This window comes from Moschus berezovskii, chromosome 26 (assembly GCF_049115385.1).
Source record: "Moschus berezovskii isolate FMDL1 chromosome 26, NW_MosBer_1.0, whole genome shotgun sequence".
In the NCBI taxonomy this organism is placed as follows: Eukaryota; Metazoa; Chordata; class Mammalia; order Artiodactyla; family Moschidae; genus Moschus; species Moschus berezovskii.
In genome coordinates this window covers 8,907,581-8,923,892 of record NC_142485.1, presented here as the reverse complement: position 1 = coordinate 8,923,892, position 16,312 = coordinate 8,907,581, and the positions used below count along the sequence as shown (strand labels likewise).

The following is a 16,312-nucleotide window of genomic DNA, read 5'->3' as shown; positions in this document are numbered from 1 at the left end:
ATTTCTGCCATTGGAGAGGTCTGGTTAATTCATAATGCAGATGCCCAATGCACACTGGAGGGGAAAGAGGAAGCCCCAAAGGACAGATTTTATAGCTTTTTTATGTTTAAATTTTTGTTTATGTTTATGTATGTGTTATGTTTATTTTATATTTATGTTTATTTTCTAGTTTATGTTTTATTTTATTTTCATTTTTAAAATTTAAATTTCTCTTGTCTTGCCTAAAAATGTGAATCTTTATCTCATCAGTGTCAACAGGAAAAATGAGTAGCCAGCTATAATGGTGACTTACCCCTACAATGTGCTGTAATATTCATTTCAGCTCAGTTCAGTTGCTCAGTTGGGTCCGACTCTTTGCAACCCCATGGAGTGCAGCACACCAGGCCTCCCTGTCCATCACCACATCCCAGAGTTCACTCAAACTCTTGTCCATTGAGTTGGTGATGCCATCCAACCATCTCATCCTCTGTCACCCTCTTCTCCTCCTGCCTTCAATCTTTCCCAGCATTAGGATCTTTTCCAATGAGTCAGTTCTTCACATCAGATGGCCAAAGTGTTGGAGTTTCAGCTTCAGCATCAGTCCTTCCAATGAATATTCAGGACTGATATCCTTTAGGATGGACTGGTTGGATCTCCTTGCCGTCCAAGGGACTCTCAAGAGTCTTTTCCAACACCATAGTTCAAAAGCATCACTTCTTCTGCGCTCAGCTTTCTTTATGGTCCAACTCTTACATCCATACATGACTACTGGAAAAACCATAGCTTCGACTAAACAGACCTTTGCCAGCAAAGTAATGTCTTCACTTTTTAATATGCTGTCTAGGTTGGTCATAGCTTTTTTTCCAAGGAGCAAGCATTGTAATCTATTTGTAATGAAACTAGATTTCTGAAACCTCATCAAGGAGCCTCTGAAAAAATGCCACTCATGTTAAGACCCACCACTGGGGAGGGGACGTCTGTAAGACTGTGTGGGTCAGGTCTCACAATTACTGGGGTCTGGAATCTAGACTTCGGTATTATCTCCAGTGAAGGAAATGGCAACCCACTCCAGTATTCTTGCCTGGAAAATCCCATGAACGGAGAAGCGTGGTAGGCTATAGTCCATGGGGCCGCAAAATGTCACACACGACTGAGCAAGTTCACTTTCACTTTTTTTTCCAGTGTCGTTATGCATCCAACCACAGCTGTAGCTAACAGGATTGATAGAAGATGCTACTCATCATTGTCTTTGAATTTCACAAGCCTGTATTGCACTTTGAATTCATATTTGATATTTCTATCAAGTTTTATTGAAATGGAGCAGTACCCTCTGGTCCTCGCCGTCCGCGGCCCCATCCTCCAGCTGCCGTTGTCTATGGAAAAATTTAGCCAGAGAATAAGTTTAATCGGGGAAGTGAGGAAATGCAGAAACAAAGGAAAACAGCCCAACAAGAGTAAACGGTAGTGACAGCTTAGTCGATAAGCATAGTTAAAGACCTGCCATTCTGCTCAAGGGCTATATTCTGAGCCATATCCTGAGCGCCGTCTTGTAGCTACTGAAACCCCCACCAGGTGGAAGAAGTTAACTACACGATGACCAGACTGTGGCCATGACATCAGCTGCCACAGTTACAAGAACTGACCTCAAGAAATGGAAACAAACTGACCTTGGAACTGAAGAGTAACTGGACTTACAACAATCAAGATGACCCTGGTCAGACCATCGATGACCAATTTCAAGATGACGGTCAGAGCTGACTGTCCTGTAGCCCACTCCCTCAGCTTATAAAAGCTCCTGTCCACTGGTTGGAGGCAGGGAGCCAGCCTTTGGCTAGGAGTCTGCCACTCCTCACGTTCCCCACCACCACCAGCTGCCAGCATCCAAAATAGAGCAACCTTCCCCTTCCACCAGGCTGGCATCTTTTTTGACTTTCGAGCAGCCAAACCCCACTTTGGGCTACATTAGCTTGTAAATTGGAGAAGGCAATGGCAAGCCACTCCAGTACTCTTGCCTGGAAAATCCCATGGATGGAGGAGCCTGGTAGGCTGCAGTCCATGGGGTCGCTAAGGGTCGGACACGACTGAGCGATTTCACTTTCACTTTTCACTTTCACACATTGGAGAAGGAAATGGCAACCCACTCCAGTGTTCTTGCATGGAGAATCCCAGGGACGGGGGAGCCTGGTGGGCTTCTGTCTATGGGGTCACACAGGGTCAGACATGACTGAAGTGACTTAGCAGCAGCAGCTTGTAAATAGCACAGCTGTTTATTGCCCTCTTTTTCTATTAAAATTATTAATTTTGGAAATATATGTGTACTATATGTCACAACTGTAATCCCATAAAGTTTTTTCTAGTGATAATCTAAAAAAAAAAAAAAGAAAGTGGCCCAGGACTCTTTTGACCTTGGAAGAATCAAGACTAAGATAAACTGGCCTAATCTATAATGCTCTTTCTGTCTGGGTAATGTGTCCATTCACTGAGCTCTGGTGTTTTTCCTGTTAAAAACCCCTTTTACTATTTTCCCCTATACATAATATGTATTGCCTACCAAATTTCATGCATTCAGTACTAGTTCATTTCATGATCTCATTAACTGCATAAATAATTTGTCAAGTTTCTGCTAGTTACACTGTGTAGTTTTTACTCATTTAACAAACATTGATTTTTGAGCAACTGCTATGTGCCAGACTTTATATTCACTGTTAGGAATGGAAAGATGAATTTTAAAAATTCACAGCCCAGCTAAGGAAGCCAGACACATAAGGAGATAACAAAAAAAAAAAGAATAGGGAATTCCTTGCTGGTCCATGGTTGCTGCTGCTGCTGATAAGTCGCTTCAGTCGTGTCCGACTCAGTGCGACCCCATAGACGTCAGCCCACCAGGCTACCCCATCCCTGGGATTCTCCAGGTGAGAACACTGGAGTGGGTTGTCATTTCCTTCTCCAATGGGTGAAAGTGAAAAGTGAAAGTGAAGTTGCTCAGTCGTGTCTGACTTTTCACGACCCCATGGACTGCAGCCTACCAGGCTCCTCCGCCCATGGGATTTTCCAGGCAAGAGTACTGGAGTGGGGTGCCATTGCCTTCTCCGTCTTCATGGTTAGGACTCCCCAATTTCACTGTTGAGAGTGCAGGTTCAATCCCTGGACTAAGAGTGTTAGGGACACTAGCAAGAAATCAGAGAACGTGTCCTGTTGGAGTTGACTGCTAACATGAGTCTCTAAAAGGTGACCAGATGTTAGCCAGAAATTGCATTTTAGTTAGCTTAAACTAAACTCCTTTTTGAGTTATTATTAAACCAAATGAAGTTCTCCTTTTCTTTTCTTTTTTATTTTCTTGAGACTCTCAGAAAGGCAACTTAAAGGAGGTGGTAATGACAGGTGGGTGTGAATGTTAGAAAACAGAGCTGGATGAAGAGAAGTAGTTTCCCGTATTCATCCAAGAGGATGCTCTGCTCAGCCAAGGTTTTCTCAGCCACGTGGCAGGTAGAATGCTGTACAAGTAGGCTTTGGGCGCGGGTGTATCCAATTGCTAGAGCCTTTAGAGTCACACATTCCATTTTTCTTTTCTTAAATTTTATATTCAACAAACAACTATTGATGTTGGTTTAGTTTCCCAAGTAGATTTCCTGCTACTAAGAGTATGAACAGACCTATGGATTCTCTTATCCCAATTCTATTATTATCCTAATTCTAATTTAGCATTTTCAGTTATCCAGCTAAATTAATGAATGAGCCTTATCTTGTTATCAGACACTCCTGTAGGTTTGATTACTACAAAAATCAGTACCGAAAGCCAGATCATCCTAATGTGAATTGGCGAAATCAAGTTCATGTATTTTCATACTGAGGACCACAAATACAAACTGAAAAACTTGTCTTCATTTTGCTCTTACCTGCAAAGTCCTACTGAAGTCCGAATGTTCTTGTATTACTCTCATCCAAAATTTGTATCATCCATATTCTGATGAGTCTCAAATTTACATCACAAGCTTGGATTTCTCCTCCCAACTCCAGACTCATGTATCGAAGAATAACATCTCAAATGGTGGTTCCCCTCAAAATTAAAAACAGAACTTAACAGTACAAACAATATAGCAACTCCATTTAGGGGTATATAAATAAGAGAATTAAAAGCAGGATCTCATCTGTTTGTACACTCATATCATACCAGTATTATCCACAGTATTCAAAAGACGGAAGCAGCTCAAACGCCCACCAATGGACGACTGGGTGAAGAAAATGTGATCTATACCTACAATGAAATATTATTTAGCCATAAAAAGGAAGGAAATTCTGGATGAAGCTGGAGGACATTATGCTAAGTGAAATATGCCAGTCACAAAAATACATGAATCTTCTGACTTCATTTACATGAGGTATCAGTATGAAGTTTGAGTATCAAACCCACAGAAACAGAGAATGGTGGTTGCCTAAAGCTGGGGAAAGGGGGAATAGGGAGCTTTGTTTAATGGATATAGAGTTCTCTTTTTTTTAAGATGATAAATTTCTGGAGGTTAATTGCCCAACAATGTGAATATACTTAACACTACTGAACTGCGTACTTAGAAGTGGTTAGGATGGTCAATTTTATGTGTATTTCACCACAATACATTTTTTAAAAAGAACCCAACTTTTGCTTAATTTGACATTTCCTCTTGAGGGTTGGAAATCAATGTTTCTAGTTGAGGATTCACCTCTCAATAAATGTCAAAGGCTTTGCACACACAGCAGGTGACTTGAATAGGAGGAGAGAAGGTACACAACACACTTGCGGGATGTTTGTACTGGAGAAAGAGTATCTTTTCAAAGAAGTATTTTCCCAGTTCACAGAACTGTGTGTCACACACACAGCAAATGCAGTGATTGTAGAGGCTCATTTTGGGAAATGAAATCAAACTTAGGATGGTGTGTGAGATTATTAAACTTCCCACTGAGCCCCTGAGCCCTGTGATCCCCAACTCTTAAAGGACTATCCTTCATCAGGTTTCTAAAATTACTCTTGTAGTTTTCGTAGTACGAGAGTATGCTCATTCTAGGATGCGAAAATACCTTTAATCATAATCTAAAAGTATAAATTCACAGTGACAAGGGGTTTGCTGTTGGATATAAGCCTGATCATGCTTTCGGCAACAGGTGTCCTCTATAGGTAAACCTACTTTGTGTCTAATTTTTCAAGCATCCCTTGTTCATTTCCTTCCTCCCGTTTGTATTCCTCCTGCCTAGAAATAGCCATGACAGAGATGTGCCCGGATTATCGGCCTTTGCAAACAAAACTTTGGAGCCTAAGAGAATTATATTAACCCAGTTCTTATTGGCTTCCTCTTTGGAATGAAGTTTGATTACCTTCCTGAACTCAAGAGGTTTAGAGACAGTCCCAGGGAATGTGTGTGCCTATTCTCACACGTGTGTGTGTATGTGTGTGTTGATAACCAACAACTGAGTCTACTATTTGGTTGGGCAAAGAATCGATCAACAGCATTTGTGTTCATTCTCTAGTATGTGTAAAATATTTTTAAATTTCAGAATTACTATGCACAAAGAACTGCAGTGTATGGTAAGAATTGTGAAGAAATTTAAACGTGAATACATATGAGCAAAGCAAGTGAATGGACGATGTCTACATTTTGACTGATCCTGGGTCAAGAAAGGAGAGCAGATGTAAAAATCCAAAAAGCATTTATGATGGTGGTGGCCACTTTAAAGCCCGATCCCTGACACTGATGATGTCCAGTTTCTTCTTTCACAGAAGTTAATCTAGTTGAAGATTAGACATAGCCATGCATTATTCAGCTTTGCACCATCGGGACCAAAGTTCGTTAAACAAATGGATAAATGATTGAGTTTGTGAATTCGGGAAAAGTCCCACAGGTATGGTAGCATTTAGCATGAGAAGGAGCAGCCCAGTGTCTGGGAGCAGAGCCATCATTCTTATATGTCGATTTTGAGGTCTAAGAATGTGGACATTACCCTCAAGACCTGCTGTCAGATCATTTAGTGTGGACTGGCAATCTGACAGCAGTGCGCAGAATAAACTAGGAGAGAGGGCTTGACCTTTTAAGAAGGAAAGGGCTAATTTTTTTAGAAGGAGGATCAACTTTAAGACAGATGATATAAACTCGGGTCAGGCGTTTGAAGTTTGAAGACATGGTGAGAAAAACACGTGCAAACTCCAGCAGGCAGTAACCAGACTTTAACAGAGGTTGGTTCCAAGTTGAGGTAGACATTGGAAAGTTGCACCTTCGAGGGGACTCGGAAATGCCTACCCCAACTCTTGTTCCTTGGCTTTTCGCTAGCTGGCAAAGGAGACTCTGATGATGGTGGTGGTGGTGGTGGTGATGTCAGCTAGCATTCATGAGCGTGCCGACCGCAAGCGATCTGTATCTCAGTGTATACTCACGACGGCCCCAAGATGACAAAGCCGTTTGGTGACTCCAGCCTCTTTTAGCTAATCAGGGCTGATTTCACTCTGTTCAGAACCTACAACGAGTGTTCCTAGGGCGAAGCAGCCAGGATTCAGGTCCTGGCGCAGCACAGAAGCGTGGAGACCCGTCTTTAGGAAATGGCAACCCACTCCAGTTTTGTTGCCTGGAGAATCCCATGGATGGAGGAGCCTGGTGTGCTACAGTCAACGGGGTCGCGAAGAGTCGGACACGACTGAGCGAGTTCATTTTCACTTTTTCACTTTCCCCTTATTAGAGCAGGAGTCTCGGGGAGGCACGCGCCAGGAGCGCCCAGGGTGCTCAATACTGGTCTCTGCAGCAGCTAGCCTTAGCCCTCCAGCTGGCAGCTCCGCAGCTCCTGGGCGCGCCCACAAGGAGCAGGCGACGCGGCAGCCCGCCTCTCCGCCTCCCGCACCGCCCCTCGGCTCCCGGCTCCCCGCCTCCGCTGCCCACCACTCGGCGCCTCGTCTGCCCGTCTCTCCGCGCCCCGCCCCTCGGAGCCCCGCCCACTTCTGGGCTCCGCCCCCGGCCCCACACTCGGCTCCCTGTGTGTCATCTCCCCGCCCCCCGCCCCTCGGCGCCCCGCCTTCTCAGCCCCGCCCACTTATGGGCCCCGCCTCCCCGGCCCACCCCTCGTCCGCTCCTCTCCCGGCGCCCAGCCCCCTATTGCCCCGCCCCTCTGGGCCACGCCCAGTCCGGCCGGGCGCGCGCCGGCGCGCGAGTGCGGGGCGTGACGGTAGACGGCGGCGGGCGGGGCTGGGGCTGAGACGCGAGGGTCACGTCAAGGCGGCGTAGACAAAGGGCGGGCGCGCGCACGTCCTTACGCACGCCTGGGGCTGGCGGCGGCGGCGGCGAGGGCGGGACGGACGGTCCGCGGAGGGGTTTGGCGCCCGGAGCCTCGCGCTGGGTGAGTCGTGCGCTGCTGGCCGCTTCCTGAAGGTCACGAGCCTCCAGCGGGGCCGGGGGTTTGGGCGCGGGCCCGCCGCTCGCTGCGCCGCCCCGGCGTCGGGAGGCGCCGCTGCCGCGGCCGGGCGGGGGGTTCCGGGCGGTGGCGTGGCCCGCCCGTCCCCGCCGCGCCCCCGCGCCCCCGGCGTGTGAGAGGTCGCGGGCACGCGCCTTCGCCGGATCGGCCGAGGCGGCCCCGGGGTGCCGGTTTTCCGCCCCTGGGACCCAGAGGAGCCCCGTTTTGCTGTTCTTGGGGATTTCTCAAGCCTCGCAATCCTTGCCTTTCCGTTTTGAGTTCACGCCCCGCGAAGCATCCTCTCACCAGAGGAGTTAGTGTGTTTCCTGGCTTACCGTGTCACCGAGGGCTTTTAACTTTTGCCGTTGAAAAGTTAGGGAAAATGCCCACCGTGTGACACACCACACTTCTGTGGAAAACAGCCGCGCACCGGACCTTGGTGCCTCGCCGCCCGGGGAAGGCCTCTGCGCCGTGTGGACCAGCTCATGAAGAACTTTATTGAGGTCCGTTGAGGAATTTCCCTTTCTGGTTCCTTTCCCTTAATTTTGCTTGAAGTTCGAGTACCTCTGCTTAGTTCCGTGTCGTGTAGATTCTACCTCAAACCAGGAGAAATGGCATGAAAAGCAGTTATCCTTAGACCAAAGATTGTAGAAAAAGAGCCCTGTGTTAATGCCAGTTCGATATTCTTTTCTCATTTTCACAACGATTTTTTTTTCAATCTTGTATTGTGTAGAATTTCAGACAGAGAAGTAGATAGAGCAGTGAACCAGCGTGTATGCCTCATCCACACTCACGAGCTCACCTATGACTGAGCTTGTCTCATCCCCCTCACGCCACCCCCATATCTCTGGGATAAATCCTTGATGTCAAAAGTAGCTTGAGAGTTAGGAGAAAAATCTTACTTTATGACTTTGCGTTGGGACTGAGCCACTTCCACTCAGAAACACATCATGGCATTGGAGAAGGATCGGAAAAGACATCTAAGATAATTAAGCGGCTGAAGGACAGGTTAAATCAAAAGGTGGGGGTGAGAGCTTCCAGAGCATCCTGTCTTAGCTTCCATTTCTGATGAGCCCTTAAGACCCAGAGAGGTTCAGTGACTTGTCCCGATCTGCCGGGAGTGTGAGAGGTTGAGCTGAGACTGGAAAAGACATCTCCCAAGGCCGCATCTAGTCTTCCTCCTGTACCATGCTGCTTGCCTTTGGGCGTTTTCTCTGGAAAAGAGAAAAGTGTGAAAGGGCTGTGATTGAAAACTCTTCCGATGAAGGGCTAGGGTGGGCAAATATGATCCTTTCTGCCAAAATCTGGAATAACGAAACTTTGGGATAGGCCTTAAATTATTTCTTAAGCTTGACCTGGGACAAACTGAGGAGTTCTCATCATAGCTTTGAGGAAACATAGGAAGATGCTGACCTTAAAAGTGGAATTCCACACTGAGAATGAGAACAAACTTGAAGATTTAGATTACACTCATAGCTATTTAATGAAGCGTGACTAAGAGAAACTGGAATGATTTTTAGGGGGGATTTACCCTTGGCTTCCCTGGTGGCTCAGAGGTTAAAGTGTCTGCCTGCAATGCGGGAGACCCAGGTTCGATCCCTGGGTTGGGAAGATCCCCTGGAGAAGGAAATGGCAACCCACTTTAGTATTCTGGCCTGGAGAATCCCATGGAGGGAGGAGCCTGGTGGGCTACAGTCACAAAGAGTTGGACACGACTGAGCGCCTTACTTACATTTGATGATATGCAACTTGGTATCATTGAAAACAATAGCACCCTCCATAAAACATCCTTCCTTGACATGAGCAGATAAGAATCCAGCACTATGTTCATTATAGGTTAAACTTTCTTCTTTTAAACCATATTCTGCATTTTCTAGCCTACTTTATCCAATTAAGTTTCCTTGTCTCAAGTAAGACAGGTAAATTCAGTACCTGGGCCTTAAATTTCTTTTTACCATTAAATGCTGCCTGAGGGGTGCTGTGAATTCTTGTATGTAGACTTCTCTGAGTTTGCTTATAAGTTCAGTTTGTACGATATGACATAATTGTTTATAAATTTGCTTTCAGGATGGACTTTTCTTCTGTGAGTCTGTGGCCTAAATACAGTAGTTGTCATGCTCATCTAGCTTATGGAAATGCGGCCCCAGTGAACAGCATCTGGGTGTCTCGGTAAATTATTACCTCTGAAGACATGGGGTGGTTGGGGAAATTGTTGTTTTTTTTTCTTCTGAGGGGCAAAGGTGGTGTGTGCTGGAGAATATGGTCCTGGTCAGGCTTGAGCTGTACTGCAGAATTGTTCCCTTAGGTGAAACAGAACTTCATCAGGGCAGGTCGCTTACTTCTTACTGTATCATTAGGCTCATGGTGGGGTGCGTACCTGAGCAAGTGTCATCAGTGCCCTGCATAATAATGCTTACTGTAGCATGAGGAATGAATTTTAGAGTTAGGAGGAGCTTTCTCAGTGCTTGGGGCTCCTCATAAGTCCTTTAAGGCGCTCTTTCCTATAGAACATGGACATGCACACGCCACCAGCCATGTGGAGGCTGGCCTGCTCCATTGGGGTGCTCTTTTTATTTTGTCACGCATAAGAATTGTTAGGGTGTTTGCTTCCTATTAAACGGTGAGCTCAAGATCTGCAACTCCAGAAAAGTACTTTGTAAAATGTAGGCATATAGTACATTTCTATTGACATTTTAACTAGAAAAACCAAAAAACCAGTGAGGGAACTTCAGTCCACAGAAGGTGAATGACTTATTGACGGTCACACAGAGCAGAGATTAACAGAGCTGAGCATCCAGCTTCAGGCTGGACTACTGAGTCCAGTTCTTAGCCCCTTCCATTGCACAGTTCTCTTCGCACCTTAGAGGACTAGGGAGGGGAAGATACTATACGTGTGGATGTTTTTCCTTACCCGTTGGAGAATTCATTATCTTCGGCTGCTGCTAAGTCACTTCAGTCATGTCCAACTCTGTGTGACCCCATAGACGGAAGCCCACCAGGCTCCCCCATCCCTGGGATTCTCCAGGCAAGAACACTGGAGTGGGTTGCCATTTCCTTCTCCAATGTGTGAAAGTGAAAAGTGAAAGTGAAGTCGCTCAGTCGTGTCCGACCCTTAGCGACCCCACGGACTGCAGCCTACCAGGCTCCTCCGTCCATGGGATTTTCTAGGCAAGAGTACTGGAGTGGCTTGCCATTGCCTTCTCCGATTATCTTCGGGGTCTGCCTCAAAAGTTTGTGGTCAGTGCTAAGTAAAAAGAAACAGGTGAAAATAATCTTGATAATTTAACCCAAAGTATCCAGACTCTCTTCAACATGTAATCAACATACAGTCCCTTTGTTAAAGTATCTGTTTTTAATTGGAGGATAATTGCTTTACTGTATTGTGTTGGTTTCTGCCATGCATCAGCATGTGTCCCCTCCGTCCTACCTCCCACTGCATCTCACCCTTCTAGGTTGCCACAAAGCGTCAGACTTGAGCTCCGTGCATCATACAGCAAATTTCCACTGGCTGTCTAATTTTACATACAGTAATGTATGTGTTGGGCGTCCCTGGTGACTCAGAGGTTAAAGTGTTTGCCTCCAATGCGGGAGAGACCCGGGTTCGATCCCTGGGTCGGGAAGATCCCCTGGAGAAGGAAAAGGTAACCCACTCCAGTATTCTTGCCTGGAAAATCCCATGGACAGAGAAGCCTGGTAGGCTACAGTCCACGGGGTCGCATAGAGTCGGACACGACTGAGCGACGGAACGGAACGGAATGCATATGTTTCAGTAACATACTTGTTCTTAATGAGATCTTTTACATTCCTCTTTTTTCACCCTAAATCATTGAAATTCCAGTGTCTGTTTTTACAGCTCATTTCAATTTCAACTGTCCACATTCCCCAGTGCTCAGGGGTTATACGTGGTTAGTGGCTGCTGTGTTGGACAGCACAGAATCACTGTCAACTGAACACAGATGAAAGAGCATTTTATGTTCCTGGTAGAATGCAGGTCTGAGGTTAGAGTTGTTTTTCCGTTGCACTGGGTCTTTATTGTGTGAGCAGGCTTTCTCGAATTTGGGTGAGCAGGGGCTGCTCCTCATTGCAGCGCACCGGCTTCTCACTGCGGTGGCTTATTTGTTGCGGAGCGTGGTCTCTAGAGCTTGGGCTTCAGCAGTTGTGGGGCCCAGCCTTAGTTGCTCCTCAGCATGTGGAATCTTCTCAGACCAGGGATCGAACCCCTGTCCCCTGAATTGGTGGTCAGATTCCCATCCACCATGCCATCAGGGAAGTTTGTGGTTTTGGTCATGAGGCTTTTTGTTTTTCTTTACTGTTTCAGTGATTTCTCTTTGCATATTTAGGGTTGTTTCAACCTTGTGGCAAGTTGAACAAAGAAGTCCGATGTTTCACAGATTTTGCTTTTGTGATGAAATGCTTTCTCATTTTAAGTAAGACTGCTTAGTCATAGGGGTTGAGGGAGCTTGACTTTTAAAAAATGGCTAGTGACAAAACTCAATAATAAAATGACCCAGTAAAAAATAAAGATTTTCACACTTAACCAGGGAAAACTTACAGATAGCCAGTAAGCACACAAAAGATGCTTCGTATCGTTGGTCACGAGGGAAACACAAAACTGTGAGATAAACACCTCACATCCATTAGCCTGTCTACAATTAAAGAGATCGATCGTAACAACTGTTGGTGAGGATGTAGAACAGATGGAACTTTCAGACACTGTTGGTGAGAATTAACACACGATGGTCCAACCAGTTGAGAAACCGGTTTGGCAGTTTCATCAAAAGCTAAATGCTACCTCATTCCACTCCTAGGCATTTGTATTTACCCAGGAGAAGTGAAAGTGTGTCCTTACATGGCTGGTAGGTAGCGGCTCTATTTGTAACAGTCCCTGCCTGGAGGGACTAGTTGCTGGGTGAGCGGGTAAGGAAGCTGTGGCCTCTTCCACCCGGGGCAGCAGCTCAGCAGCAGGGACTGACATGGGCAGCAGCTGAATAGTTCTCAACGGGATTATGCCAGGGAAGATCAACCAGACACAGAGGTCTTGAAAAAAGAAGGACAGGAAGTTGCTTCCAATTACACATACAATGCTCAGGTATCAAAGCACCAATTTTGAAATGGAGTTCTGAGAGCAGTGTTCAGGGTCTTATAGCCCCAGCAAATTAAATTGTCCTTTCTTCAACTGATGACCCCAGGATAGCAATGTGTCCTGTATCTTTGTCCTTTTTTTCTTCTCCGGTGATGTTGCTTTATGTTGAACTTTGTTCCACGTTACTTATTACCCAGATCCAACTCACATGAGGCTTTTCTGGGCAAGGAGAAAGTATTTAGGCCTTAACTGAGGTCCTCAGTTAAGGCAGTGGCCCTGAAGCTGACCATATTCCTGTCTTCTTCCCAGTAAGTTGAATCATCTTTGAGCCTGACATATCCTGGCTTTGACTCAGACCATCTGTTTTATTCAGGATTGCTGTCGGCTGTAAGCGTATCCCTGGATTTTCAGCAGTTCAGGTTTGCTTCACCCAGCAGCTCTGGGCTGCCCATCTCCTTGGAAATGTGTTTACGCCTTTCCTCCTGAGCAGCAGCGTCCTACTCAAGCAAGTTTCTTACCCTCCACTCCTCTGACATGCTCAATAGCAGATTCACCCCAGTGTATATTTCCTGTGTGCGTGCCTTTATTTACTGTCACATCAGAATGGGGGCATTTGCTGGTCTGTGGCCTGACCGAGTAAACTTGGAAAAGTGGATACCTGCCCCAGAGCAACGGAGAGGCCAGGGCACAGAAAGACCCCTAGAGGAGGCGTGGATCTGAGGTGTAGTCCTGCCTCTCTTACGGGCCAGCTTTGTGGCTCGTCTCAGTCACTTAACTCTTCCAAGGCTCAATAATTTAAGCCGTTAGAAGAGCTTGGATTAGAGTTCTCAGTGATTGACTAATAAAGTTGTGGCTTGCTCTAGCCGTCTTCGGGGTTGTAAACACCTTCCTGCAGCAGCAGTGTCGAAAGCAGATTTCTCCTTAGTGTTACGTCATGACTTCTTGGGAAACACCTTCCAGAGAAGCCCCTTCTCTGTAGTAACAGGAACTTAGCACAGTAGTAGTGATGTGTTTTGAACATTTCCCTTGTTCTTGGCACTGTGAAAAGTGAACAGTGTTTTTGGTAGGTGGTATTGAACAGAAACTTAAATGTAGGTAATTTACCCAAAATAACAGACTGGGCTTCCCAGCGGGGTGAGTGGTAAAGAATCTGCCTGCCAGTACAGGAGACTGGAGTTCGATCCCTGGGTTGGGAAGATCCCCTGGAGGAGGAAATGGCAGCCCACTCCAGTCTTCTTGCCTGGGGAATCCCAAGGACAGAGCAGCCTGGTGGGCTGTAGTCCTCGGGGTCACAAAAGAGTCAGACTTGACTGAAGAGCAGAGCACATATATACGCACGCACACTCAGACTAGTAAAGTGATCAAGTTAGGATTCAAATCCTAATGTCTTTCTTTTGATTCCTGTCTGCAGACATTACCAAATAGTCCCAAGGTGGGTAGAATCAATTGTCCCAGGTTGAGAACTACTGCTCCAGTTTATGTGTAGTAAGAGTTTAGAAGCAGAGATGCTGGACCTAAGGTTATATGTAATTTAAATTCTGACGGTGATTACCGAATTGTTCTGTGTAGAGGGTGTACCCTTGTACCTGCTGGTCAGCCGTATTTGAGGGTCTTTTCTTTTTTTCACCAATAGGTTGGGTTATCAGAAACTTTTTTGCCACCTCACTGTAGTCTTCATTCACATTTCTTGACAGCTGACCTTTGTCTGAGCTCTTAATGCTTGCTAGGCACCATGTGGTAGCTTGTGGTTTGTGGATTTTGTGACGTGTTTTGAAATGCCTTCCCCCCCATCCAGCCTCTTAAAGTGTGGTACTTAGCGTTGTGGACAGCGCTCAGGGTGTCCTCTGATCATAATGGAGTGATCACAGGTACAACACTGTGCTTAGTATGCTTTAAAAATATACTATCTCTGTGTCACCTAAGCACTTATTTTTCATACAGTGGCGTGTCTTCTTGTTTCTGAATGGGTGTGTGACATCTCCCTAGACAGCAGGTGTGGTCTCCTGAAGTGTAGTGTGTCATAGAGCCACGGAGAGCTGACAGAAAGAAGTTGCTGCAGCTGGGAATGTAGTAGTCCCTGCCTGGGCTTCCCAGGTGGCGCTAGTGGTAAAGAACCTGCCTGCCAGTGCAAGAGACGAGTTCATCCCTCGGTCCAGAAGATCCCCCAGAGAAGGAAATAGCAACCCACTCCAGTATTGCCTGGAGAATCCCAGCGACAGAGGAGCCTAGTGGGCTGTAGTCCATAAGATCGCAGAGAGTCGGACACAACTGAAGCAACTCAGTATGCACATGCCTGGTGATCGAGTCAATTGGTTTAGAAACCCCAGTTTCAATTTGTAAGATCCCTGTTATTTTCTTTCAGGGCTCTTTTTTATATATGTATGTGTGTATATATATATATATATAAATTGGAGTATAGTTGATGTATAATATCATATGTTACAAGTGAACCGTATCGTGATTCATAATTTTTAAAGGTTATACTCCATTTATAGTTATTAGTATTGTAGAATATTGACTGTATCTCAATGGTGAATAGTATATCCTTGTAGTTTATTGTATACCTAATAGTTTATACCTCTTAGTCACTTACCCTTTATTACCCCTTCCCTCTCCCCACTGGTAACCACTGGCTTGTTCTCTGTATCTGTGAGTTGGCCTCTTTTTTGTTACATTCCCTAGCCTGTCTCTGCCTGACTTATTTCACTTGGCATAAAGCCCTCCAAGTCCATCCACATTGCTGCAAATGGCAACATTTCATCTTTTTACGGCTGAATGGTGTTCCGTTGTGTGTATACCCCACATCATCTCTCTGCATTCATCTGTTGATGGACACTTAGGGTCCTTCTGTATCTTGGCTATTGCAAATAATGCGGCCAGGAACATTGCGGTGCATATATCTTTTTCGATTAATGTTTTTTGTTTTCTTTGGATATATGCCGAGGAGTGAGATTGCTGGATCATATGGTAATTCTGTTTTTATTTTTCTGGGGAACCACTATATTGTTTTCCACAGTGGACACAACAGTTTACATTCTCACCAACAGTGTATGAGAGGTCCCTTGTCTCCACCAAGGACTCTTCTTGTTGACAGTCTTTGAAGTGTGAAGTGATGACTGTGTGTGTGCCTTTTTGCGGAAAACATGCCTGTAGGTGTGTTTGTTTACTGCGGCATGCTTTCATCCCTAACGTGTGTTTCTTGCAGTATGTGCCCTGAGCTAGTCACCCTGAGAAGTGAGAAGCCCTGAGAAGTGGCCCATTTGGGGGCTCTGGTTTGCACCCCAGGGTTGAAGAGTCTTGTTAGCTTAGTGGTGGACTGTCAGCTTCCTAGGATGAGACCACCTTCCCTCCTGAAAGGCTCAGAACTCGTTGGTTCTTAGGGTTTCCTTGGACTGGCTGGACTCCTGGGGAAACGTTGGTCCAAGTGACTCTGGATTTGGCTGAAAGTGGGGGAGGTGAAGAGAAGGAGTGACTGTTGCTTTTAGTTGATGACTTCCCCTGCTTCCTGTCAAGGAGTTGCAGTTCTGTTTATGTGAAGCAAAATGGTTGCCTTTCCTACAAGAGCATTTATCTAGAAACTGGTGTGACAAAGTTCTGATGTGAGCAGTTTGCCATATTTCCAGAGACTGAAGTCCGTGTTAAGGGATCTTAAGGCACCAGCACCGCTGGCTGTGACGGCTGCTCCGCGATCCAGCAACATGTTTGGGGGCCCGTCTGATACCCACAGTTTTCTTACCTTGTCCCTACACCTAAGAATCCACAGGAGGATTGTTGAGCGTTGGCTACAGAACTTGTTTGGCTAGTTGCTATTTTGTGTTCTGGAGTGTGGTATTCCGGGTTAGAGTC

General features: G+C 45.9%; 1 protein-coding gene across 5 annotated transcripts in view; it reads left to right on the top strand.

Moving 5' to 3' along the window:
• The first annotated feature begins 7,179 nt into the window (after positions 1 to 7,179).
• The window catches only part of GPAT4 (glycerol-3-phosphate acyltransferase 4), a 31,801-nt gene continuing 22,668 nt past the window's right edge, over positions 7,180 to 16,312 (top strand). For 4 of the 5 annotated variants that reach the window (XM_088832720.1, XM_088832724.1, XM_055416643.2 and 1 more), the window contains exon 1: positions 7,180 to 7,329. The gene's annotated coding sequence lies outside the window, so the exon portion shown is untranslated. Of the gene's footprint in view, positions 7,330 to 7,388; positions 7,887 to 16,312 lie in introns of those variants that run through there. The other variant, XM_088832721.1, reaches the window with a different exon arrangement.